General features: G+C 45.2%; 1 long non-coding RNA gene across 1 annotated transcript; it reads left to right on the forward strand.

The window, feature by feature from the left end:
- The first annotated feature begins 601 nt into the window (after positions 1–601).
- LOC147737130 (uncharacterized) lies at positions 602–27,661 on the forward strand. The gene is made up of 4 exons (XR_015309907.1): positions 602–669; positions 13,457–13,507; positions 17,217–17,334; positions 26,935–27,661. It is a non-coding gene; the product is annotated as an uncharacterized LOC147737130 (long non-coding RNA).

The raw sequence follows: 27,661 nt of genomic DNA on the forward strand, positions 1-27,661 counted from the left end.
CACACATTTGTTGTGGTGGTCTGTCTATTGACTTTACAAGTGGAGTTATTTCTGATTCTGGCTTTTCATATACTTTAAAGGTTCCCTTTATGTGATTCTCCTGCAAATATTATGAAAATTATTTCTCTGACTGAGTAACCATGTTTATGCCTTCAGTAATTATTTGAAACCTTAAATATAGCTTTGAATCTTGTTGTAGCTCCAAAGGCAAGGGCCTTTACCAAGGGAGCAGTCCTTTAAGGGGCTGTATGGCCTGCTACGGCTGACTATAAGGTCATTACACTGTTTCCCCCATGAGGGCAGAATGTGTTAATCAATAAAACAGCGGTGTCCCAGAGACCGAGGGGGTTGAAACACCTCCGGTACTCTAAAACCTTTGTTTCAAAGCTGTTGCTGTGAAACTTGAACAGTTTACAGCCGCATACAGGACCCCAGCGGTTAATTGTTGAACATTCACAGCAATAGCTGTTCAAGGAGGCTGAAGTCAACCCCTGGCCCCCCCTGGGCTCGGTTGTTTTGTAAATGCAGGACGGTTATTTGTAAAATGTGATGAAGTGTGATTGCCGTCTGATGCAAAATTATTTCTTTACTTCCTTTCAAGGTATTCTGGGATGACAGGCAGTGCAGCGTGGCTGCCACCCTTGGGGGAACAAAAACAATATTTGTCAGGTAAGCATTCCTATAACTCTGTTTCCTTTTCCCCTGTTCATCTTTCTCTCTTCCCTTTCTTGATCTCTCTTTTTTTTGTCTCTTTACTTCAACTTTTGACTCTCTCTGTGCACTATTCTTGTTGTTATCAAACTTCTGATAATAATATGATGGAGCCACATTCCACTCCTGGAACATGTTGGGGCTGTAGTGCAGGCCCAGTTCCTTTTTAGGTCAGTTTTGCCCAGCAGTTCCTTAACTATTATCACATTTGTCTCCTCCTCTACACCACGTGATAGTGGTTCACCCTGATTAGAGTTGCCACTCTGTTGCACTGCTACTGCGTTTAGAAAGTGACTGTGATTTTAAAATGTTATTGAATCGTGTGCGTTCTAGTGGGGGAATATTTTTAAAGCTATTTTAATTGCTTACTTGTGTGGGATTACTGCATTCTTTCCAGGCACTCTTCTGCTTTTTTTCTTCATCTCAGGGGGGTGGGGGGGCTTGTGGGGGTCTTTTGCTCCTTCCCCGGTCCACCACGGCTCGCCAATTGTATGGAGGGAAGTGAGTGTTTAACTCTTGCTGCTGTACTCCACTTCCTGTCCCAGATCGATGGGCAGCGCTCTGGTTGTTCCTGAATGACCCAGCTATTTAATCTGAATGGCGGGCCGGACGCGTAGTGAACGCACGCAGCAGGCGCGCCAAAGGCACGCCTGTCTGTGTCCGTCTGTGCCAAGTTTAGGCCTTGTGCCAGGGACGCTGTCCTTTTTATTGTAGACCCTGGTAAGCCCCTTGTTTACCCGAGAGGACAGCTCTTGGAGCTTCATGGAGAGAAGGATAGAAGGATGTGCAGTGCAGGTCGATGAACTGTGAGCATTGGGCTATATGAGTGTGTTAACTGTAAGACAGTCATTCCATTGGGGGTAGCTTTAAAACCCCAGGGGAAACGTGTCAGCCCTACCCTTATCCATGAAGCAGTCCTTTTCAGGGTATCTTCTGATCTCTAATTAAACACAGAGCAGAATTTAATGATTTTGTCTCCTCCCGTAGGCCTGATTGGGTATTTATTACTGAAACCTAGGCTAGAGATTGCTCAGGGCCTGACTTGGTGGAGACCATCCCCTCAGGGTATGCTCTGTCCAGACTTGATAGGGGGGTTTGGGAGTACTTTATAAAGACACCTTCTCGTGCTTCACTGAGGCCCTCACAACTCCCTCAGATCCCTATCAGGCCCTATATTTCTCCTTGAAGATCCTACCCTCTTATAGCTTTGTGGGAGTGGTCAGCTACCGGCCTCTCGGTCCCAGAGGAATGTTTAATCAGGAAACGCAGGTTTTCCTGGAAGCTATGGACTCCTGTGGCCTTCCTCAGCTGGTGAGGAGCCCCTCTCATACGGCGGACACATTCTGGACGGGATCTTCTCTAACGATCCAAGGATGGAGGTGAATGATCTCATCCCACTCTCTTGGTCTGATCATTACGCCATTCCATTTTTTCTGCGAATTGCCGAATCCCACCCAGATCCCAATTTTAAGAACAGGGTGGAGATGAAGAGAAACCGTAGCCGCATATATAAGGAGGGTCTTCTAATTAAGCTTAGTACTTATTGCTGTCTCCCCCACCTGGTTGTTAATCAATCTATGATAAATTTTCCAACTGGCTCTTGGCGGCTCTGGAGCATTATGTGGCCAGAAAATGCCCTTCAGCACCCTGGTTCACCAAAAGGTTGAGAAACCGTAGGCAGGTATGCCGACAGCAGGAAAAAATATGGCGCCGTGAGCTTATCCCAGCCGAAAGGGACCTGCATGAACTCAGATTGAAGGAATATAGGCTAGCTATTAATGAGGAAAAGTTTATCTACTATTCCAAGATGACGGAATCCATTAAATCCCAGAGGGAACTCTTCAATGTGATTAATTCCCTCCTAGCCCCCTCGGCCTCTGCCAACACCGAGGTCTCCCAGGAGCTATGTGATAAAAAGGCATGCTTTTTATGACAAAATCAAGGACATATATTCCTCCCTGGAGATATCCAATGTCGGAGGGTCAAACGCCGATCGTCCTTGGATTCTCTGGTAGCTCCTCCAAAAGATTGCCGCTTGAGCACCTTTCCCCCTATACTTCAAGAAGACACGGAGCGGATGTTAAGTGGAGTTAGATCTGGCTCCCCTATGGAGCCCTGTCCCCTGAAGATCCTGAAACTAGGAATGGAGGCTATTGTTCCTACTTTGACCGTAGTTCTTAATGCCATTATTACTTCTGGCCAGTACCCCACTGCCTGGAAAACGGCTGTGGTTAAACCTCTCTTAAAGAAGCCCTCTCTGGATCCGGCGGAACTAAAGAACTACAGTTCAATTTCCTGTTGCCCGTCCCAGCTAAAATGTTGGAGAAACACCTGAACCTCCATCTTAGCACCTATCTGGAGGATCATCAGTTGCTCGATGGCTCGCAACATGGGTTCAGAAGTGAGCACAGTACCGAGACGGCGTTAACTGTTGTTTTTAACAACATTCGACAACAGGTCGACACAGGTCACACCACCTTACTGACCCTTCTGTACCTATCGGCAGCCTTCTATACCATCTCTCCCCTTAGATTGGCTGGGAGGCTCCGGGAAATAGGGATTGAGTGCTCTGCCCTTAATTTGCTTACATCTTTCCTTACGGAACAGGCTCAAAGAGTTACGATGGGTCAATTCCTTTCTGCTCCTAAACGGCTGTTCTGCGGAGTTCCCCAGGGATCCTCATTGAGTCCCACCCTTTTAACCTTTATGTAGCCCCACTTGCCAAGGTTGTAAGATATTTAGGCCTAGAAGTGTTATCCTATGCTGATGACACTCACATCATGATAAGCATCACTGAGAGTGTTGAAGCTTCATCAGTAAATTTTAAAAGCGGCATGCAGGCTGTAGCAGCATGGATGGTAGAGAACTATCTAAGACTCAATGGGGATAAAACTGAGATTTTAATTTTCTGAGACAATCAGGAGATTTGGTCCAGGGCCTGGAGGCCAGATACGCTTGGATCTTGCCCTCGCCCTGGCCTCAGTGCCAAAAACTCAAGGCATCATAGTTGATACCTCCCTCTCCTTGGGCCCCCAAATAAATAGAATTCTCCACCTGCTTCGGAAAGATAAGAACTCTCAGAAAGATATATCAATTTCTTTCCCCCCCACGCGGAAACTGGCAGTGGTGGCCCTTGTGTTGTCCAGATTGGATTACTGCAATGCTCTTTGTAGGAAGGTGGATACCCGACTATGGTTGCCCCCAACTTTTTGCCTGGTGTTTTGCTGGTTTTCCGACTTAGTTGGCCTGGGACCCTGCCAATCAGGACCCCAGGCCTACTGCTCTCTCTGTAAAATGGATTCCATGTACCTTAGGTACATATCCAATTGGTACTGGGCCACCTTATCAGACCCTGTAACTCAGGGCATAGGTGTACCCAGGGCCTACCAGGGGCTGCAGCATGTATTATGCCACCCCTGGCTGGCCATCTAAATCTGACACAACTGGCTGCACGACAGCTGGGGCAAGGTGGTGTAATCACCCTTTGCTTTAGATATGGTATACCTATATCTAACCCTAAAATGGACACACAGATTCCTATCATTCACTCCTATGGCAGGCCTTGACAATCCTGAAGGCAGAGTGCTTGGAATCGTGTGAGATGGTGCTCTGGCATGAGCTGAGCCCGTTTGCAGCTTGCGGAACCAAGTCCTAATAGCTGTTCCATGATAACGCATACCATATACTCTTAAGTGCATTATAATCCTCGCGGTTATATGCTAACTCTGGTATCGCTTTATCAAAACATATCGAGTAAGTTGTCATACGAATTGGAATACTAACCCCTCGCCAATTCTGGCGACGGGGTTAGCAATCCACCCTTCTAGAGGGACACAACATGTATGTAACTGTGAACCCCGGTTAAAGTTAACTCAAGCCTCAGCATCACAAAATGGATGCTGCCACCACAGACACAAGTCTGACCCCCTGCAGCTGGGAGTCCTTCCAGCGAGGGGAGCTTGGACAAAGGGTTTCCTGTCAGGGGCGGTGCTAGCACCATCCCAGACAGGGTTTTGTGTATCCTGGGTAGGCAGGGCTTTAGAGGAAGGTGACTGCAAGTGGAACCCCGGTGCTCACTATGCATCTGCCGGCTAGAACCAGTTCCAGGGGCACACCAGCCCCTGAGCTGGGGAAAGTCCGGCATGGGAGAGGGGTTTAACCACCCCCCTTCCTGGTCCCACCCCTAGGGCAGGACCTAGTCGCGTACCCACCCCTTTCTTTAGGATAAAGGCAGGAGCGGGGACCCTTCCAAATTAGATCATCTTTGAATCAAGAAACTACTTTCTACGAAAGGAACTCTCGACTTCTTCTCAAGATTTCTCCCTTGTGACTAAGGAGTAGTCACCCTGCACCCGCAGGCACCATCTAAGAACACTGCGGTTTGCTGCACGTCCTTCCTCCGGAATTCGACAGACCAGCACGATGAGACCCGGCTTCCCTGGCACCTCTGACCTCTACCTACCTCTACAGCTAAGCTGAGAACCGTAGGTGCGACGAGACCTCGAGGGACCGCCCATCATCAGAACTGCACGACTTCTATCCAGCACGACCGCCGAGGGATCCTCTGGTGAGTGCTTTGGGGTCCGAGAAGCCCCGACCCTGAGCAGCTCCAGCACCGAAGTCCAGCCCCCCAGCATTCACGAGATCTGCGTGGGGCCCTTCTGCTTTTTGCTGCTCACCGCGTTGTCTGGCTACTAGCCCGCTGGCTTGTGGATTTCCCGACGACGACCGACGACATCACCACTGCTAGTCTGGTTGCTCCAGACTGGCCCTTGCTCCCTTCCAAAAGAGGAGCACCCCGGACCCTCCTGGTCCACTCCAGACGCCATTTTAGGTCCACCGCGTGGGCTTGAATTTGCCAAGACTTGTTGCCCCAATCCTGGGTCCAGCGACGTCGACAGCAGCAACCATCGTGGGACAGCTCGCACCTCCATCCTGGTCGCCGACAACACCTCCTGGTCCGTGAGACTGCAGAGCCCAGCGTCGCCCACTCACCTGGTCGAGGTGACTCCATCCGGTGCCATCCTGGTGCCCATCTAATCACTGGCTAGTGATTCAGAACTTGGTCCCCTCTGCACACAGGTGTCCTCCATCTTCGATCCAGGCTTGGATCCACCGAACAATCTTCACTGGTCGCCTGCCAGCAACTTCTTCCTTCAGGCTCTATAGACTGCAACGAGGATTCCCGACGTCTTTTCAGACCTATGCAGCCGCAGCCTCTGGGCTAGGTAACTTCAGCATCCAAGGGTCCAGATCCACTTTTGTTTTCAGCCTAACTAGTCGGGTTCGCTAGAGAACACTAACTTTGTTTTTACTAGCCTCCATAGACTTTGTCCCGCATCCCGCGTGAGAGTGCACACTCTGCACCCGAGTCCCCTAGGCCTCCTACTAGTAATCTGAAGGTTCAGTAACGTAGTCCTAGCGATTCCAAAGCCTATTAGTCCAGTACTTACCTGCTAGTAATTTCGCATTCCACTTTTGTAGTATATGGTTTTCCGTGCCCTTCGGGCACTTGTGTAAATTGTGCAACTTAAAGTATTTTCGTAAGAGTTTTGTTGTGTGCTTAGTACCCTGTCCTCATAAAGAGTACAGGGCTGCTATGATCTAAATAAATACACTGTTTATTTTCATAACACTTGTGTGGTGTCCTTTCACTTGGTGTTCAAGGGGTATATGTGATGGTATAACAGCTGGCTTAACACGCCCTCTAGAGTTTAGCCCGAAGACTGCTCGCATCCATGCTACTAGGATAACTGGTCTATAAGGTTGACTTACAACCAATCATCAATAAGGGTTGTTTGGACTGATACAAGTGCTCACTAGAATAGTATATATCAGGCCAACTTCTCACACCCTTTATGTAGGGATAAATAAAGGTCTGCACAAGACCTTTTATAATATGGGATCAGAAGGCATCAAAAAACTGTTTTGGAGATATGGCCCTGGTAAGCAGTTAAGATCTTCCAGCAAGAATTCGGTGACTGTGCCTAGATTCAGAAAATCTAGATGGGGGAAGGTCCTTTTCGCTTGCTGCGGACAATTTGCTGAACTCCCTTCCTCTTTCAATTTCGATTCTGGAAACTCATTCCGTAAGGCCTTGAAGACCTGGCTCTTTATCAATATGAATCTGTACGCACTCTATCTATGGACACCCCTAATCATGACACTGATTGTAAAGGAGTGCGGGGGTAACCGCAGATAGACCGTGAGATGGTACGGGAAAGTTCTGATAAAACGCGTAACGCGGATTATAATCATGCTTTTAAATAGCCAACGAACACTAGTCACGGTAAGCGGGTATGGGGATTAATTATTCGATTGCTTAAACTGGAACAGAGATTAGATGGAGGGCTCAGGGGGAAACTGGGGGTCTTCATGTACTCTAAAGTTTTCTCAAAGGATGCGATTGCCAATCCATTAACATGTAAATTATATTAACGGTTTAGTTTTCAACATCAAAAAGGGAGCTACGTGATGTATTAAATTGAGGAGGGTATTGTGACCGAGCTGTGGAGTTTGAAAAATGAGCAATGAAATGTTGCACACTGTTTGACTGTTGTACTAGATAGCACTGATAAATGACGCTTTACACTTGGCTTGATGCTTATGTACAGAAACTTAGAAGTTGGATTTTATTGATAGTTGTGTATATATTTTCCCCCGGATAAACCCCTGGCGAAGGGTAATCCCGAAATGCATTGGGTGTTCTTGAATAAATTGTGACCTGTGGAAACACGTTTCTCCTGTGTTGTTGTGAAAAGACGTTGACAAAGAAAAGAAATGAGTAAAATAAATCCAAGAAAAGAAAGGATAAAAAGATTGATAAACATGGAGTAAATATGGATTAACGGAAGTATAACATGAGTTTGATTTATTGGACTTTTTTGAAGGCACGGCTGTGCAGCTTGGCGGGGGCATAATTGGCTCCTCTTCAGTTTGGTTTCACAATTGCAGTGCAATGGGCGGAGCGCGGAGCAAGCTTGCACGCCGAACAAAGGTTGAAAATGAATGAATATGGAGAAAGCTAGAAGGTGTGCATCTCACCAAAACTGTCTTTGCAATGAATGCTCATTGACCCTCATTTTTGGAGCTGGGTAACTATTTTGAAGGGCCTCAGCAAACATTGACAATTTCTTCGCCTGAAAAGTCTGTGTGATGAGAAGATCGACTTGAATTCCGTGTTTGGCTTTCACCAGAGTAAAGGGGGGCAGCCCCGTCAATTGAAAGTGAAAGAACACACTCCCAGTCAGCACTTCCGACTGCGCCTCATTGTACCTAGGCTTGGGCGTGCACAGCATCATCTGATGTGGCTAAAACTCCCCCTAATATGTCTCAACCTCACTAAGCCCTCAGTAACCAGGTAGCGGTTGGCACATGCCCATCAGGTAAACAAGCATTGGCATAGCCAGTAGGTCTCGCCTTTGGGACCTTATAAGTGTCTGACCCCTCTATCTACACTGATGTAATTGGAAACTTCTCCCCACCACCAATCCTGACCCGCGCCTTCAGGTCCGTATGGAGATAGGCTAAAAAATAAACAAGGGCCTCATCCAGTCCATATTCTAAAAGGAAGGACCATAGACGGGACCTATTGACAAAATCGAAAGCTGAGGACAGGTCCATAAAAGCTAAGTAAAGTGGCGAGTTCTGTGCAATAGTGTACTTCCCTATGATCAAATTAAGATTAAGACTTTGCTCGTTTGTACAAACTTTATCCCTGAAACCTAGTTGGCATTGTTCTAAAATCTGTCCAGGTTAAAATTTTTGTGTCTAAAACGCTGTCTAAAATGTTAAGGGTGTTATTGATGAGGGAGATCGGTCTACAGCAACAAGGTTGTGTGCAATCGCCCTTTTTAAAAATGGGAACGATCGTGCTAGTACACCATTTCTTAGGCAGGGTGCATTGGTTAGAATATAAAAAATATTTAACAACATTGGGGCCCAAAAATCTGGTTTATATTTAATAAGATCGATGGACAACCCATCAGGGCCTGGAGTTTTATTGCCCATACTCTGACGTATAGCCTCCTCAACCTTGTTTATTGATAATGAGACTCCAGGTGGCACCCTTTTCATAAAAGGGTCGGATTCAAAAGCAGGCTCTTGGTAAATAGTGGAAAAGTGACTTTCCCAGGTAGCGCTCGTTATGTTGCATATGATGGGAGTGAACGGTGGTCCCATTGATATTAACTCTTTAATGGTAGTCCAAAATATATTCCCATTATTTAAGCTGGCAGCATTAATGGGCGCATCCCAGTGCTCACCTAATAACTGTTCCTTCCTATTAGCAATAGCCTGCTTATATGTCAACCTTAAGGACTTGACCACATCTTTACACCTAGGGCTTTGAGATAGGGCCTTGCGGAGCTTCCTGTTGACAATTGAGCACTCCTGATTGAACCATCTAAGGTTGTGCTGTGCTGTACAAATGGGTTTAGACAGCGAGGATTTAATGGCTCCACTGAGTTCGGTAAAGGCGCTGATAGCCTCTGGGTGTGGTACAGGGCCTCTAAACAGATGTTAATAAGATTCATGTTTCCCCTAACCATAGAACTGAATAGGTCTGTGTTATTAATGCCTCACCAGACCAGTCTGCGGTTATCTATGGATGGTGATAGATCTCCAGCACCACATTCTGTCTGAGCCGTTGGAACTGGAGACATCCGTAACGTTACTTGTATTGGGTTATGGTCCCCAAAGATTGTGGCCATAATTTCGGCTTTAAGCAAGCTTGCTTCTAAAGCGGGGGAGATAAAAAACATTATCAATTGTAGATGAACACCCCCCCCCCTCTGAATGTCGGTTCAGGGGGGCATTATCTTTTGTAGTTGCATCAATTTCTATAACATCAATTAAGTTAAGGGTGTTCAAATGGTCCATTAACTCTCTACCCCTATTGCATGTCTGTCTGCTGCTATGTGAATATTCGCTTGACCATGAGTAAGATAGCTTAGCATTAAAATCGCCCCCAGACAGATTCCTACTGACTTGAGTCTTTGGATTTTCGAATCGATGCAATAAAATTAATCACATTTATAAAATGCATATTTGGAACAGAATGAAAATCATTGTTATAAACATTAATTATCCAAAAGGAAATTCCACTATTAAATAATATGCCTAGAAAATTATTGTTATCTGTATCTACAGTTTTTATGCATCCCCCTGTCTTAATATTGACCAAGATTGATAAACCCCCAAATGGTCGACCCTGCTTGGGGGTTGTTGCTAGGATATTATGGCATTCAAACCCCTCAATATGCAATTATTGCGTGACCCATGTTTCCTGAAATAAAAGGATATATCGGTCTTTAATAAGTTGTACCCAATCTAGCTGGTGAAGTTTAGAGTACAATCTTGCAACATTCCAGCTAACGATATGGAGGTCTGAACTTGCTGCGGCCTTCGTTAGCATAGGGGGGATAAGTGGGTTGTGGGAATAGTACACTCAGTTACTGGCAGGGCAAGAGGTATTTTCCCCAAAAGTTGATAGTCAGTCTTGGGTCTCTAATCCAGATAAGGCCTGGAACCTATTAGAGGTAGTAATTCAAGAGGAATTGTTGGTGAAAGGAGCATGACTTGGTTTGTAGAAATAACCAAGGGGTAGTGCGCATATGTTAGTGCTATTAGATGTTATGAATTTGCAACCCCTTAGTAGGTGTCTCACCAAAGAAGGTCGGCGGAAGTTAATTAGAATACTGTCCCCTTCGAAAATGTTTGTAGATGGACCAACTCACCCAACCCTGCGTGCCATAATAATATCCTTTATTTCGGATACATGGAAGCTTCTATGCCTTGATAGCCAGTCCGCACATTTAATGCGTAGCTGGTCCCATGACTCATGCTGATCCCTCTTTAAAGTAGGTACTCCTGCCAGTACCAACACATAAGGGCAAGCAGCGGGCGGCAGACTCAGGACATCCTGATTAGCCATTCATACTTGGGGTGGCAGGAACATTAATGCACGAGGTACTAGACAACCTGTTCTGATTCGAGCCCCTGGACTTGTTTAACCACCATCCCTGGTGGGGTTGGTATTTGAAATGGTTATTGGTATAGGTGTGTGAGGGGGGGGAGGAGCTGTTTCTATCTATAGGCAATTGACGCAGCCCCTGGATTGATCGTATATCGGGTGAAGGGTGATTGCGGGAGCAGTAACTCTGCCGGTTTGCGACACAATTTCGGCATCTAAAATACTCATACCAATACCTACACTATCGATGGGCCTGCTCCCATCAACCTCTTTGATTTCGGCCACCTTTTCCCCCACTGTCCCCTTAAAATGTTTGGCTACTAAAATAGCCACCCGCCTTCTTATCCAAGGTAGATTAAAAGAACTGCTGGGGAAAGAGCCGTGATCTCATTCTATGCCAATCTCTGTGTCTCCTGGAGGAGGCACACACCTCTATGTTATCCAGGTGGGAAATGATGGTCCTCCTTTTATTGGGATTGTTGAGACCTCTTGCATTGAGAGTGAGAATTTTCAGTGTGGGCTGGGAAATAGCATGTCATAGTGAGTGCACCAGCTTTGGCCTGTATTTGGATCCCTGTGATCCCTCTTCCACCTGAGCTCCCAACGTCTGCCCGTCCTCCATTGTCCTTTGATCCTCTCTTCAACGCCATTAACCTGCATACCAGTTCTCCTCCCTCCCCTCCCTAACCCCAACTTAGAAACCCATTAACCTCAAATTGTCCAGGGCCCGCCATTCGTGCGTGCGTGTCCTTGGAAGTCGGAATAGTTGAGAACGTATGTGGCCAGTTCCCCGTGTCTCTACACTCCCTGTGTCTCTACACTCCCCGCAGACTTCTTCGCCGCCCACCCAGCCTTGCAAATGTCACTTATCTGTCCCTCAGTCGTTCACTGTGTCATCATGGGGGAATGTCTTCTTCGACAGTGTCTCCAGCACTGCCAGTCTTTCTTGTGCCATGGTCTTGGGGTCCGGTCTCGTCGCTCGCTCTGTGCTTCGCCTCCCGTAGACCTTATGCCATCTTTCTCGAGGAGTTTTGGTCGGTCGGCCTCTCCTCCTGGATTGGATTTGCGATGCCCAGCACCTGGCAAGTGTCGTGCATGGATCTGAGCTGGAGGAGTTTGCCCTGCCATATGAAAATCAGCCAGAAAGGGTGACCCAAAGAATACGGTATTCCTTGATTTCGAAGACGTGTGGTTGCCACTCAGAACACCCAACACTTTTGAAGGGGTATTAGAGCCAGGTCCTGGTACAAAGCTATGGAGTGGTCCTGATATCTTAGTGGTTGTTTGTCCCTGACAGCACGTAGTATACACTCATTTGGTTGAAAGCCTGTAATGTAAGCCCAGGGGCGCCCGTGGGGGCGCCCAGTATGCTCCTGAAGAGACCCTGCAGGTATTGTGTGATGTCTAACCCTTTCTTCTTTAGGTGGAACTCCCTTAACATGGATGTTGTTCCGCCAAGACCGATTCTCCAGGTCTTCTGTGTGTGCCTGGAGATCGCTCTGTTGAGCCTTGAGCCGGAGTATCTCTGGCTATAGATGCTCCACCTCCTCTTCCCGGGCTTGCTCCTGATCCTCGATGGAGGCCACACGGTCCCCAACGGCATCAACGTCCCGTCTTATCATAAGGCGGGGCGTTGATGCAGTTTGGGAACGTGTGGCCTCCATCGGTTATCTCCTTCATCTCCCCCGCTATTTCCCTTTTCAGTGTCGGCAAGTCGTCCCATAATGCACCGAATAGGGACTCTCAATAGGCGTGGGTAACTGGGGCTTCAGAGGTGTCCGCATCTTGGCTGATTTGTGTCATTGGGGAGAGCCTCCCTTCTCCGCTGCCGGTCATCAGGAGCTTGGTCAGCATCTTTTTTAGATTCTGATCCTACTTGCTTCTCGCTGAGGACATGGCTGCTATATCTCTTACCACATCACCAGACCGGCCTGCCTTGTCGTGGGGTCCCAGCCCCAGTAGGAGGCTGTCAACGGGTTGTCCTCCTGCTGAGCTCCACTACGCTATTGCATGATGGACAGGGCCAGAGGTGTCACTCCCTTTCAGTCTCGTCCGGGCCTTGCTGCCTTCGACCGTCTGCTATTGCCCTACTGGGCATCTGCTGCTTGTTCTCAATACTCTAAGCACTTTGTGCCCAGACCTGCCATGAATCCCCCTGTAGGCCAGCAGCCCTATCTGATCCTGGAGCACTAGATGTATTTTTGGACCACTGTGGCTAATTCCTGCACTATGTGCTTGCAGGCCGTGGCCTCTGGTTTCCTCTGACTTGTCAGTCAGCTCCAGAGAGACTAATCCATGCCAGGGCCCCTCGTCCATTGGCACCTTGTGATTCTTACAGCGTTACAGTTCATATCTCATTCCCCTTGTTGGATTTTGTCATTTTAGTGTCATTTTGTTCAATACATTTTACTTTATTTTTCTATTTTGGTTTTTTTTTTTTTTATTGTTTTGCATTTTGAATTTTACTTGTTTGGTTTCTGCATAAATATTTTATATATTACCTTTTGGCAGCCCCAAGCAAATTTGAGCACAGAGTGGATGTATGTAGCAGAGACGAGTCTGTTCACCCAATGTGAGTGGCGATATCCGCTTTGCTGATCTGCCTGAAGTTGTGATGCTGCCGACAGTAGCGTGTCTGCTAAAAGCGATGGCATGACTGGTGGATCTATGAAGCCAAGCAAGAGAAAGTTATCTTCCGACACCACAGTCTTCGTGACTGAGACCAGTAACACTGAAGACTCTGAGACTCACAGCAGTAATTTCTCCTTTCAGAGCATTATTGCTGCAGATGGAGTGAAGCCCAGAAGTAAGCACATTACTAAGGTACCAACAAAGTTTAATATTTTTCATTTGTATTAACTGTTTCTCTTTTGCAGCTTTTGGAAATGCATTTTCTAGTTTTGTTGCTTTTTGTTTAGTTTTTTCTTGTAGGCTTTTACCTTTGGTTTAAAAGGAAAGATGTTGTAGTGTGTGACCTTAATGCTGCAGTTTGCATTTCATTACCATCATTTGCTTATCCTGGAAAATCTCCAGGGTGTAGGAGGTGTGCTGTTCCAGAGTTCTTTCTTCAGCTTCTGGGCAGTTGTCGCTCGGTGGCGATCTGTGGTCCTGTTTCTCTGCTCTTCTTGTAGTAGCTCCTATCAGAGCTTCATCCTCCCGCCAACGATAATAAGATGCCAAGAATTACCCAGCATACAACACAGCCTATGTTGGGCTAAGTCCATCTGCTCGGCGCAGTTAGAGTGAGGATAAAGTTCTTCAGACCCATCCGGCTGTGAATGTAACCTAAGGGCTTAAGATGAAATGTAGAGCTTACTGCCATCCTGAGTGGCTCCAGTCTGCTGGGTGCAGACCGATAGCTGGCAGCACCCTGGAGTATGTATAAATCAGATAATGTTGGAAGTAACCTGCAATATAGTGGCAGGCAGCACCCTGCCATAGAGTAGGATTTCTCATCGTATTTTATTTCCTGACACATTAATGGAGATTGTCTTTTAACAGGCAGAAGAACAACACTGACCATACATTTTTCTGGGTTTGTCTTTAAAATGACGTACACATTAGGAATGGCATTTTGTTCTGCTGGAATAATAACACAAGTTATCTTGCACTCTGCTATGATTTTGCATAGATTGTTGGTTGCAATGCATTCCTTTTTTTTTTTTTAATTATTTTTATTATCAGCACATAATGAGAAGTCAAACACAAACAGTACAACTATACCAACATTATCTATACATAGAGCTATACAGAAAGGCATAAAAATAGAAACTAAAAAAAAAAAAAATTAAAAAGTATACAAGAAAATTCATACAGTAGGAAGAAAAGAAGATAATGTCCCTGCAAAGAAAAGTTTTACAGAAAGTTGCCCCAAATTTTCTCAAATTTAAGAAGAGAACTGGTACCCCTTATTCGAGCTAACCCAGCTTCCATATTGTGGATTTCATTAACCAAAAACTACCATTGCATAATCTGTGGTGGCTGTGGCGATATCCAAGCCCTAGCTACTATAAGTTTAGCACAGGATAGCAAAATAGTGACTAAAGCTTTTTGGGGTAAGGTAGTACCGTGTATATCTAAAAGTATGGCAGAGGCTGACAGTACCGGTGGTCTTGCCAATTTAAATTTCAAGGCTTTATCCAAATTGTGCCAGAAGTCTTTCAGTTGAGGGCATGAAAATAGCATATGTTCTATATTTGCACCCATAATATCACATTTAGGACATTTGGTACGATCTGTATATAGTGGATTTGAAGACCATTTAAGAATCACTTCCGGGGTGTGATATAATAAACAAGAAGTTTTGAACTGTTGCAACCGAAGGCTAGCTGAGTGAACCAGCCTATTTATATTAGAGAGGGAGTGTGAGATCTGATCCGGATAGACCGCCAAGTTTAGAGCTCCATTTCTCCGCTAGTTTGGAGCAATCTTGTTTTACATAAGAGTTTAGACAGTTATAGCCAGTGCTTATTACTGATTTAATTTTAGATGAGTAGAGGCAATCCCAAATATCGGATTCTGAGATAGTTAAGATTTTCATACGACGTATCAAAAAGTCGTGGATCTGAATATATTTAAACCTCATAGACTCTGTCAGATGGTACAGATGTTTTAATGTCTCAAAATCTAAAAAGCCATTAGTACCATACAAGTCCCCTAAGGTTGATATACCCTGTATTGCCCAAACACTAGCCCTGCTGTCATTAAATATCCCCGGAAGTCCTGGGTTGTCCTATAGCCTTAATTTTGAATGATAGAAGGAAGTTTTACAAAAGGACATCATACCAAACCAAATCTTAGCAATGTCTCGGGCTGTCTTAAATTTCACTCGTTTGTAAAAATTTGGGTTGTTCAATCTGAGCAGAAACATTCTTGCATCTGATTTCAACATTATAGTATGAAAGAAAAAATGATTAAGCTCGGGATTAAGTAAGGAACGAAGACGTCTTATAAAAGTTGCCCAAAAGTAAAGTTTAAAGTCTGGGAAGCAAAGGCCTCCCATATCAGTAGATCCTTTTAGTGAAGATAAGCTTTTTCGAACTTTCCTGTAACCCCAGATAAAGCTGCTAAATATTCCGTCTAGCTTTTTAAAAAAAATATTGTTCAGTGCCAAAGGAATAGAACGGAAGAAATAAAGAAATTTCGGCAGGATTTTCATCTTAATTAAGTTAATTCTACTTATAATATTTAATGGTAGTTTATGCCATTTTTTAAGAAGCTGCTTAGTTGATTTGACCAGCACATCATAGTTAATGGGAATTATATCGCTAATCTTGGATGAAATGTTAACCCCACTATCTGAGTTTTGTTCGCATTTAGTTTATAGCCAGATACATTGCCAAATTTTTCCGGTTCCATCATTATACCCTCTAGTGCTGTTGTAACATTTGATGAGTATACCGCTATGTCGTCCGCGTAAGCGGTAATTTTCAAACAGTGGGGTCCGGAGCTAAATGGGATTATCTTGGGCTGAGCCAGGAGCGCAGCTAGGAATGGCTCCATAGAAATCGAAAAAAGCAGAGGGGATAAGTTGCAATGCATTCCATGTTTCATTCAAACGTGCTTTCTACAGGGCACATACATGATTTGCTGCTGTAAAGAAATAATGCTCCTCTGTACTGTGGCAGACTCCGAAATATTGAAAAACTTCTTGATTTCTCTTTCAGCACTTCATAGTAAAACCTTTCAATTTTTGACTCAATCATTTGGCAGAAACATAACTTAGTACCATTAAAATAGTTGTGATGGGGAACATTCATGTGGGGTTAGGACTGGCTCGACCAGAGTGATTGCTGACTTGGAGGAGAATGGAGTTGACCACCTTGCCTGGTCCGGTGTGGAACCAAGCCAGCGATGCTTTGCTGCAGGCTCATTTGCCCTGATAGCTGGTCAAGAGGTTGAGGAGGAGGAGGAGGTGAAAAGATGGCTAAGTGTACCATGATGCTGGCATTTCAGTACATCCCTGAGAAGTGAGCTTTGATCGATGTATTGTTCCTCTTATACCACGTGCAATTCATCCTCTCCAAATCCTCAAGAATTCCTGGGTGTGAAGGGCGGCTGATTCTGATTGGGTGCTTGATAGTGCTTGATAGTTTTCCAGAAACTCATGTTCTTGATTGTTCATGTTTGTCAGTAGTTAATGAAACACACCCAGGCGTTTTATCTCTTCAGTTGACAGAAGCTACAATAAATGTTTCTTTGTCGTTGCAAAAAAATATGAATGGCCAACGAGCCTCTGTAGGACAAAGAATGGAAGGGCTGGGGAACTGTCAGTCATCTCACTGCTAAGCAGAGCAGTGTCATGCTTCACCCTCACTCAGGCCTCTGATTTTTACCAACATCCCTTAGAAGACTGGGACTTCAGAGACCATCCTTTTAATGAGAAAAACAAAACTGCAAGTCCCATAAGCAATAGTGGTGGAAGGTGTCACACATGACCTGGGACAACATCCAATTCAGCACATCCAGTTCCATTTTTTAAGTATTTGACACAAGTCACCAGAATACTAAAACTGTGTCTTTTATTTTCAAGGTTAATTAAGTAATGGTCACCAGCTTGGAAGCTCTGTTCATTCTTCAGTATTTGTCATTGATCTCCACGTGTTGCTGGTTTGGGTCTGCCCCTGCATCGATCCCGATAACTCACACAGGTAAGGAGCTTGTAGCAGCAGCATGATAACCCCATACTTGTTTGTATGAAGTGCGCTCCGAGGCAGGTAACGGATCATTTTTGTGAAACGAGCAAGCGCCAATATTTACTGTGCGACTGAACCTCCGGAATAGTATACTGTGAGTTGATTTTATTTATTTATTTTGCGATTTCTAAAGCGCCTGTTGACCTGTAGGCATCCCCGCGCTGTAAATCTGTGAAGACCAGGGGAGGGGGGAGAGGAAATGAGCTATTTGGGAAACAGGAGGGTTTTGAGTTTTTTTCGGAATAAGGCGTGAGAGGGTTCCAGACGTAGACTGCGTGGGAGTGCGTTCCATCCTGTGGAAGCTCTGACCGAAAAGCGATGACCACCGGTGCGAGCCTTCCTGAATTTTGGTACAGTGGCAAGATGTTCGGCGTCGGAACGAAGGGGTCTGAGGGCTTTATATGGAGTAACCATGTCTCTCAGAGCGGCTGGACCAACACCATTGATGAGCTTATGGGTGGTGCACAGGGCTTTAAACTCTACTCTCTGGCGGACAGGGAGCCAGTGTAGGGCTTTGAGGGCAGGCTTGGCTGAAGCTCTGGGTGGGAGGTTCATAATGAGCCTGGCCGCCGCATTTTGGGTGCGTTGGAGTTTGGCCAGGGTGGATTCTGGTGCCCCAAGATATATGGCGTTGCTGTAGTCGAGCCGGGCTAAGATAAGTCCCTGGACCAGTAATTTTCTGGATAGAGGGGGGAGAAGAGGGAGAATCTTGCGCACGGATCGCAGGAGACCAAAGCAGGTGCCTGCTGTTTTAGCAGCCTGAGTCTTCATTGTGAGGTCAGGTTCCAACCATATTCCTAGTGTTTTGATCTCTTTTTTTGGTGAGGGAATTTCACCAAAGGTGTCCGGCCAAACTGATGGTGGGATGGACGTCCATTTGTTTCCCAGGAGCATGATCTCAGTTTTTGCACCATTCAGCTTCAGGGTGGAATCACACATCCAGGTGTGGATGTCCTGGAGACAGTTCAGCAGGCTGTCTGGGTGGTTATCCAGGTGAGATAAGGAGACGACTAGTTGAGTGTCGTCTGCATAGTTTATTATTTTTATCCCGTAGGGGGCCACTACATCTTCCAGGGGGGCCATGTATACATTAAACAGGGTGGGGCTGAGCGATGACCCCTGGGGAACTCCGTTCTTGAGTGATAGTGGTTCAGAGCGTGAGTTGCCGTCCCACACCTGAAAGGAGCGGTTGGATAGAAAGGATTCGATCCATGCTCGCGCCGTTCCCACAATTCCTGCCTTGGCCAAGCGGTGTAAAAGGACACGGTGATCCACCGTATCGAAGGCGGCACTGAGGTCCAGGAGGATCACTGTCACTGATCCTCCTGAGTCCAGGATACACCGTGCCTCCTCGATGACGGAGAGGAGAGCAGTGTCCGTGCCATGGCCGGGACGGAATCCTGTTTGGGATTGACGCAACAGATTGTTTGTCTCAAGGAATTGAGACAGTTGCGAGTTCACTAGCTTTTCCGCCATCTTGCTGATACATGGGAGCAGCGAGATAGGTCTGTAATTGGCCATGTCGTCCGGGTTGAGATGGGGCTTTTTCAGCAGGGCCTTAACGACTGCGTTCTTCCAGTTGGGGGGCACCGTTCCTTGGGAGAGAGATGTGTTGATAAGGTCCGTGATGGTGGGGGCAATGTTGGGGGACACAGTTTTTAGGAATCTAACCGGGGCTGGGTCAAGGGGAGAACCGCTTTTCATTTTATCCAGCGTGGAGGTTACCTCTGTGAGGGAGACTGCTCTAAAAGTGTCCAACTGTGGGCTGTTGTTGCAGGCCACTATGTCCGTGGGGGTAGGTGGACTGATGGTTGGGAGGGAGTCAAGTATCCGCAGGATTTTAGAGTCGAAGTAGTTGGCCAGATCCTTGCTTCTGTCTGGAGGGGGGGAGTGAGGGGAAGGTGCTATTGGAATGTTTAGTAGTTCTTTGACTATCAGGTATGATTCTTTTGAGGAGTTTGTCGCAGTTTTTTTTCTGTTGTCATAGAATGCAGCTTTGGCTAGCTTTAAGGCTGCTTTGTAGCGTCTCACCGCGCTATGGTACATGTCTTTGTTGCTATGGAGCCAATCTTTTCTCCACAATCTCTCGGCCTTTTTACACTCTTTACGGAGCGCTCTGAGTTCGAAATTATACCATGGAGCATGGTCCTTAGTCCTATGTTTGTTCTCCCGATTTTTGATAGGAATGATGCTGTCGAGGGAAGAGGAGATCCAGTCTCTGAACTGAGTATCAGCAATGGAGGGGTCAGCTGTGAGACTGGGGGTAGTGGCGTCCAGAGCAATGGCCCAGTTTTCCACCGAGAGTCTGGCCCAGGCTCTGTCCTTGGTGTAAGTTGTGGGTTTTTGGGGTTTCTTGAAAGACCCAGGAAGATGGGCCAAGACAAGGAAATGATCCGTCCATGGGAGGGGGAGGGACTTAGTGAACTGAAGGGAAGGAATGTTCGAGAACACAGGGTCGAGCAGGTGTCCTTTCGAGTGCGTGGCTCCTGAATTGACAAGGGAGAGGCCAAGGGCTCCCAGGTCACAGATTAAATCAGAAGCCCCTGTGTCTAGTGGATCATCAAAATGTATGTTGAGGTCTCCTGTAATCAGGAAGTTAGATGTTAAATGGGCCAGGGATGAAACGGTTTCCAGGAAAGCGGCAGAGAAGGGGCCGAAATGCCCTGGGGGCCGATAAACCAGGAGGCCTGACAGGGAGTTGGTCGGGGAAAGCAGTAGCGTAAAGAGGCAGCTCTCCGACTCCTGGCTCTGAATATCGCTGGATCGACAGGTGAAGTAGTCACGATAAATAATGGCTAATCCCCCTCCTCGACCAAGAGGGCGGGGTTGGGACATGATCAAAAAGCCCGGGGGTAAGGCCAAGACTATGTCGGAGTTAGAATATCCAGTGATCCAAGTTTCGGTTAGGAAGAGTATGTCCAGATCGAGATCGACGATCAGATGGTTGATGAGTAGGGCGTGCTTGGGGAGCGATCTACAGTTGAGTGTCGCTATTTTGAGGCCTGGGAGTTGGACAGCCCGACTGGGAAGGAGTAGGTTCCCTGGTTTACAGATATTACATCTAGTGAAAGGTACATTGGGGTCGTACATTACATGGCAGGTGCTGTTCCTGGTGGGTCTGAGGCTGAGAAGATCTCGACGAGAGTAGCTTATCCTTGTGGCGGTAGGGTCCGGCATAGAGACTGGCCCTAGGCCCGGTCGTATATGAAGAATGTGTATACTGGACTGTCATTTTCCTCATCATCTCTTATGATATGTAAAATAAAACACAACACACCTAAGGCCAACAAATCTATCATAAATTTAATGCAAAAATAGCAAAAGTCCAAGCAAACTAACAAGTGACAAGTGTCTTTGCAATGGACGAGAGCATCCACCCTAAAGCAAGGTGGAGTATTTAATGCTAATGATTCACAATGTATTTTTATGCACTTTCCTCCTAATACTAGTCAACCAAACATGAACACGTGATAAAAACAGTTACTGAACAACACTAATGAGTAGGATCAGGATCTCGAGAGGAAGGTGAGTCTGTGAGGTGCAGATAAAAGATACACAGACAAGCTGCAGAATTCACTGTTTCTGGACATAACACTTCTGTTTGTCAATATTCAATTTACTACAATAGAATCATATAACTTTGCAGGCACATTAAGGCGAACAGACTATTGTAATTTAGTAATGTAATATATCCATGCACATTGTGGCGTTCATGTGTAACCAATTATCCGTATTAAAGAAACCAGTATATCCAGTTATGCTTTCTCAATTCTTCTTCCTAGAGGCCACCACTGCTGCTATCCAGCTGTATTCAGCAGTGTCTCCTGTGACCTGGAATCCTGCATTTAATCAATACCAAATGTTGGCAATGCTTCTAGCCAACTCCGGTCACTGGTGCCATTCGTAACCCCACCACCCATGGGCCTGTTATTCTTTTAGCCAGCTCCAGTCAGTAGTGGCCCCTTGGACCTGAATGTACGCCTACTAGCCAGCTCCTGTTAGTACTTCCCCCTGGGACCTGTTATAATTCTAGCCAACTTGAGTCATTAGTAGCACCTTGGGACTAGTGATCATACTAACCAGCTTCAGTCAGTATGGGCCCCCTGAGACCTATTATCCTGCTAAGTAACTTCAGTCAGTAGTGACCCCTGTACCTTAAATCCTGCTAATATTCAAAACCAGAGGTCAACTCTACTGCCAACCAGTTCCAGTCAATATTGACATGCATTGTTACCCTGCTTGTAATGAATACCAGAGGCCAGTGTTGTTGCTAGCCAGCTCCAGTCACCAGTGCCCATCACATATTATCTTCAATAGGATCAATGCCCAGGGCCTGTGCAGCTGCTAACCTGCCCTAGTCAGTAGTGACCTCCCAGACCTGTTATTCTCCATATAATCAGCAAGGCTTCGGCCCTAATAACACTCACCCCCACATCCTTATGGTATATTAGCAATGTAATTTATTTACTTACATCATACTGTAGGTACCGCACTATATCACACGATCCCAAAAACAAAGAAAATCTAAATTTGCCTAACCGTTCAGCACTCCACCTTGTCAAAAATGACCAAATCACACCAAGCACTATAGCCTGCCACATCTCATGGCACACTGAGCCACAACATGACAAGATACCACGACAGGGATTTGGGGCCATTAATCCTCTGTTCGAGGCATGTGTGCTGTAGATGCACAAGCTTTGCATACTCCTGCCATCTTGTGTTGGGTTCCGGATGTTTGCAAGTTGTTTCATTGTTACCCCTAGATTTATATTGTGGCGTAAAAATTACCTGCACCACTCCTTTTTGATCTGGGTTATTTAATTTAATTTGTTGCAGGCTATTTTCACCTTGAGCATGCTCAATTAACCTTCCATTATGATTACTAACAGTTTGAGACCATGATTGTCGATGTTTATGTAACTGCTTCGTTTCGGTTCCCAGATCTTGTGGTAATTTAATATCCTTCTAGGTTTTTAACAAATCTCTATTCGTTTCATCCCCTCTGATACTCTCTCTCTTTGCTCTATTTGTTTCCAATTGTGATGGCTTATTTTCCACCTGTTTATTACTTTCCTCCACTTGCAGCATTTCTAAGGACTGAACTTTCCCATGCTCTATCATTTTTATACTATCGGCTTGATTGTTTAGGCATTTATTATTTATAACTGTTTGTATCTCCGATAGATCCTTATTAAATAGAGGGTAAAATGGTTTTGTTGGAGACATTTGTTTACCCTCACCTTCACAATGTGATATTTGTTCATGGTTGTTTCTAGTGTTCAATCTCACTATATCTGATGCATTTGTATTTTTCATACTTTTAGAAGCTTTATTTCTTGCTTTCCGTAGTTTTTTCCTCTGTCTTTTGGATATATGAACTTCTGGAGCTGCGTCTGTCATTGTTGATTGTGTCGAGCATAGGTTTATCACTTCTTGATCTTTTGTTTTATCATCTATTTTTTCTTTAACAACAACAGTATTGTCTTTACATTTTAATGTATCTTTATTGTATCATCAGTCGGTCTTGATGGGTTGAATTCCCACATTAGGAAAATTCCCTTTTACCTTGTCATTTATTGTTTTTAAAATATCCGGAATGGTAGCTAGTTTGTTAATTAGTGGGGCACAGCTACACTCTGCATACGTAGATATTGGCTGAGATTGTGCCCTTACTATTAGATTATTTTGTGTTGTTATCTTCTGCTCAGTTCCGGAAACAGAGGATGCCGTAGCACTCAAGAGATCTATTTGGACCTCCTTTTTGTTGGACTGATATGTTAAAGCTTCCAGAGTTAATTGCGAGGTTTTGAAGAATAAATCCCAAATTGCTCCTGCGTTCCCACTTCCTGGTACCTGAGTACCTGGGTTATGGTGTTGCCCATTTATGAATGATAGGTCCTTATACTCCTCTTTTTGTTGTCCTTGAAAATCATGTCCCTCATCACAAGAATTAATGAATTGTGGACTACTATTCAAAACGTCTTTTTGATATGGAGTACTCCAACGCTGCAGAGTTTCTGGGTTGCTGTTGTATTCGTCCTTATTAATTTAAGATCCGTTATTTTGATTAAATTTCGGCTGCTCCTGTTTTTTAACTGAATTTATTTTAGACAGAGTAACATCCGATTTCAGGGGGGTATTGGCTTCCCTTATGATTTTTACCCCACCATTTAGTTCATTTGGAGCTTCTTGTTATGGTTGATTTATTTGGCCCAAATGAGATGGTTCCCCTATACCGTTAGCTTTTCTGATTTTTACTTGCACTTTATTGGCATTGGCTGCCTAGTTGGTAGTAATTGCTGAGTATCTCACATTGTTAGATTTGTGCATTTTGCGTCCTCTTCTTGTGAACGAACAATAAGTGGAATAGTTGACATCTCTAGGTCCGTTATTTGACCCCAATGGTTGACTTAGTCCTTAGTTGAATTTGACATTTGTTCGACTTCAGCTTCAGACTCAGGGTGGCCTGGTTCACTTACTCCTTGCTTAGGGGATATAATATTTGTTCTACTCAGTGGTTTAATTGGAGTTTGAAGATCACATTGGTTAGTTATCAATGTTGGATCTTTCATAAAATCAAACTTTGACGGCGACTTTCCCAGTTTCCCAAATGTATGGACCTTAGATGATTTAAAGGACTATATGTCACCTGCTATTTTATTTTAAACGTATCTAATATTAGTATTTGTTGTTTTTTTCTTTTCCTTTTGATAGGAGGGAAAGGTGGCCGCTCCTTTCCTGACCTCATAATACGCCCTCTAAGGTGAAGAAGTCTTGCTTCTTTCAGAGACTCAAACGGGCCAGTGACAAGACCAAACAGTGCTTTGATTGGACAAAAACACCTCCAAACACCTCCAAGGGAAAACATCCCCAAAGCACACCTCAGTACAGAATCCGCCGGTGCTGCTGGTTACTTAGTTAATTAACTAATTAATTAATCAATTGATTAATTGCCGGGCTCCGGGTAGGGCTGTAGTCTAGGCATGCATAGTAATTCAGGGGTCGAGGGGTGCTTTAACAGGGTCAAAGTCTGTTGTCACTTTCCCCTTTGTATAATTTCTCAGATTTGGTATTACAGACTTATTACAGACCCCATTGGCTCAGCGACCTACGGACCGATCAACCTTAACTACTCGACACATGCCACACACCACTTGCCACTTATCACTCACCACTCACTGTTCATTGCTTTTTCGTTGCTATTCATCGCCGTCAAGAGTACAAGCGAGAATGCTGGCAATCGTTCAGGAGCAAGAGCGGAATCCAAAGCCAGTCCCACTACAGACGGCAGATGTAGGCACTTCCCTCCACTCCTCTGCTCAGCTCTGCTCTGCTCAATGCTTGGTGTATACGTAAAATCAGGCGGCAGTTCCCTGAGTTCTGAGGGATGATTGAAGCGTGCGATGTCGGACCATAGATGCGTCCATTCCTCATCGGAAATAGGACGGTGAATTAAGTCTTTCCACATAGACATATACCGGGGGCGTGTGCAAAGCACTGTTTTAAGGAGGAAGCTATAGATAAATGAGATCACCCCTTTCATGTTAGCAGTCTTGGTGAGAAAGGCCTCAAATTTTGTGAGAGGTCGAAGAGCAGCCTTCCGTATCTGAGGTGTGAGGGCCCAGTGCATTAATTGGATATACTGATATCTTTCCGTGTTCTTCAATTCAAAGACTCTTTGACATTGATCAAAAGTAAGGGGATCAAAATTGTGTAACAAATGTATTAGAGCTAAGCCGCCTCCCCTTCTTCCGGCATCAAAGGGCCCTCATGTTGGGCCAGGGGTTGAAATGGATTGGAGTGATTGGGGATGGAAAAGAAGTCCACCTGTTGTTGCCCGAAATTGAGTCCCATACTTTAAGATTGGTGCGTGTGGGGCAGCTAGGGTCACCCTGGCAGCCTCCTGGAAGAGAAGGGAGGCTCCAACTATTTCCCTATGGCACTCTCGTCTTTGGAGACTGCTTAGCCTAGAATGTATGGCTGATATTTTCAGGGATAATTATAAGAATTTCTAATTTAAATGGGTCCCCTTGTCTCCTTCCTCTCCCGGGGCCGTCTGTCAGCGGTGTGTCCCTCCACCATCAGAACCCGCCATCTCTTCCAGTTTTGATCACAATTCCAGTGTCGACCAACCTCTCGTTAGTATGAACACGCCGCCACGTCGGGTGGGGTTTGTTGTGTGTTTTTTTCTTTGTTCCTTGTTAGATTCATAATTACTTATCCCATGTTAGGATGAGTTTGTCCATGCTTTTTGGCTATTCCGCATACAACACCTCGGTGGAGCAACCTGGAGAAATTACCGTTACAGAAGGCCGTTGAGTTTTCTTTAGACCTATCTGCTGGCTTAGCAAAGTTGCATGATCTTCTTTTTTTCTTTTTTATCTCTCTCTCTCAGCTCCGGGGCACTTAGAAGCTGTATCTTTCATTTGGTTTATCTAATAAGAGGAGGAGCTGGTTTATATTGATCAATGCACTTTGTCCACCTGTTGAGGCTTTCTGATCCATGCGTGGGACCAAGTGAGGAAGTCATTTTTGCCTGTGGACTGTGGAAAAAAATTATTAATAAACACATTTTTGACAAAAATCAGGTGGCATGCCAAGGCTCCTCTGTGCGCCTGGGTGCCCTGCAGCAGCCGCCGCACGAGCAGCACCAGCAGCGCCTTAGCACCGCGGTGCTGGCAGCGGCCGTTCCTGCCCCCACAGCAGATCCGTAGAACTTAAAGCGCCCGTATAACAGGACGCGGGTGAAGCGGGAACCGGTCACAAAACAAACCCTGGCAGTCGTCCCAGGCTCCGCTCTGCTTGCTCGTCAACTCCTCCTCAGCTCGGCCCCTTGGCTCTAATCGATATGCTCTGCACTCAACGCCGAATCACAGGCTGACAACAACTGTGAACACCAACAGAGGAAGAATTGTGTGTTTTCCCCAGTTAGTTTAAAAAACAGCATAAGTCTTGGCTGCTTCTGCTGCACCCAGAGTCTTATGCGTCTTTTGAGTCTAATTTTTCTGTCTGGAAAAAGATTGTGTCCTGGTTTTCTGCACCCAACTGATAATCAGGTGGAATAAAATGAACACATGAAAGTACGCCTTAATTTCATTGCCCTTGATTCACACTCTGGACCATAGTTGAGGGATAGGTCTAGGCATAGTCCTCGCAGCACACAATAGATTTGCGTGCGGCAGAGGCCAGAGCTCAAAAGTCAGGAAACCAGATACAAGTAGGTGGTAACTCAGGGCAGGGGAAAACGCCTAAATTAATTAATAGCATATATTTTTTTAATATCTGTTTGCTGCCAGTCCATATGACTTTAATATCTGCCTTTGGGATTCTATGTTGCAACTCCTTAGGGTACATGTATCCTTTGTGAGCTTAATAAAATGCTGAAAATTCTACAAATCCTCACTCCTACATCCAAGTACTCTCGGGCTACCATTCTACACTCTGCTCTGTCTGAAGAACAGCTCAACACTTTCAAAATTCTGCATTGATTTGGCTTGTAAATTATATTTTTGGAAATGTACATGTATTAACTATTTAATTTTAATACTATAGGTGATTGAAATACGGACGAAGAAAGCAAGATTTAGCGCTAAGCAACTGAATGTCAGTGCCAAAAGAAGGTTTATTTTGAAAAACTGAAGGACATCCAGCATTCTACGTTTAAACAATTTCCAAAAATCTAAGTGTGGCGAGGAAAGTACTACACCTGTAAGTGAAGTCTCTAATTTTGCATTTCATTAACCCAGAGCAAAGCCATATCTGTGCACACAGCATCAGAAATAATGTAGAAAGACCCCTTCAGCATCCTCATCTGAAATATTATCAGAAAGACAAATTGCCTCAGCATGACAGAATAACGTTCATCTAAAGCATCATGTAATTCCAGAGAGGAAGCACACACTGCATAAAAGAAAGTTACAACTAAAGGTTTCATCTGGATACCATCAAAGAAAAGACGCTGAAAGAAGACTCCGAAGCTGACACGTTAACAACCAAAAGATTAGAAAATCACCTTTGTTCAACAACCGTTTTTAACCAGTTACGCAAGTTTGAGACTATCTGCTTCGGGATATAACACCTCGACCCACTCTGCTCACTCTTGCGAAGACCTTAAAAATGCACCACTTTATTGTGTTAATGGCCATCTCAGATTGTTTCTTTTTTATTGTGTACTGTTCTGTAATTCTATGTAAATCGCCTCAACATTATCTGTTGTGCAGGAGTGATATGTAAAACTGTTAAATATAAAAATGGATTAAAGGATCACCATTGCGCTATA

The sequence above is a fragment of the Lissotriton vulgaris genome, chromosome 1_1 (assembly GCF_964263255.1).
Source record: "Lissotriton vulgaris chromosome 1_1, aLisVul1.2, whole genome shotgun sequence".
NCBI lineage: Eukaryota > Metazoa > Chordata > Amphibia > Caudata > Salamandridae > Lissotriton > Lissotriton vulgaris.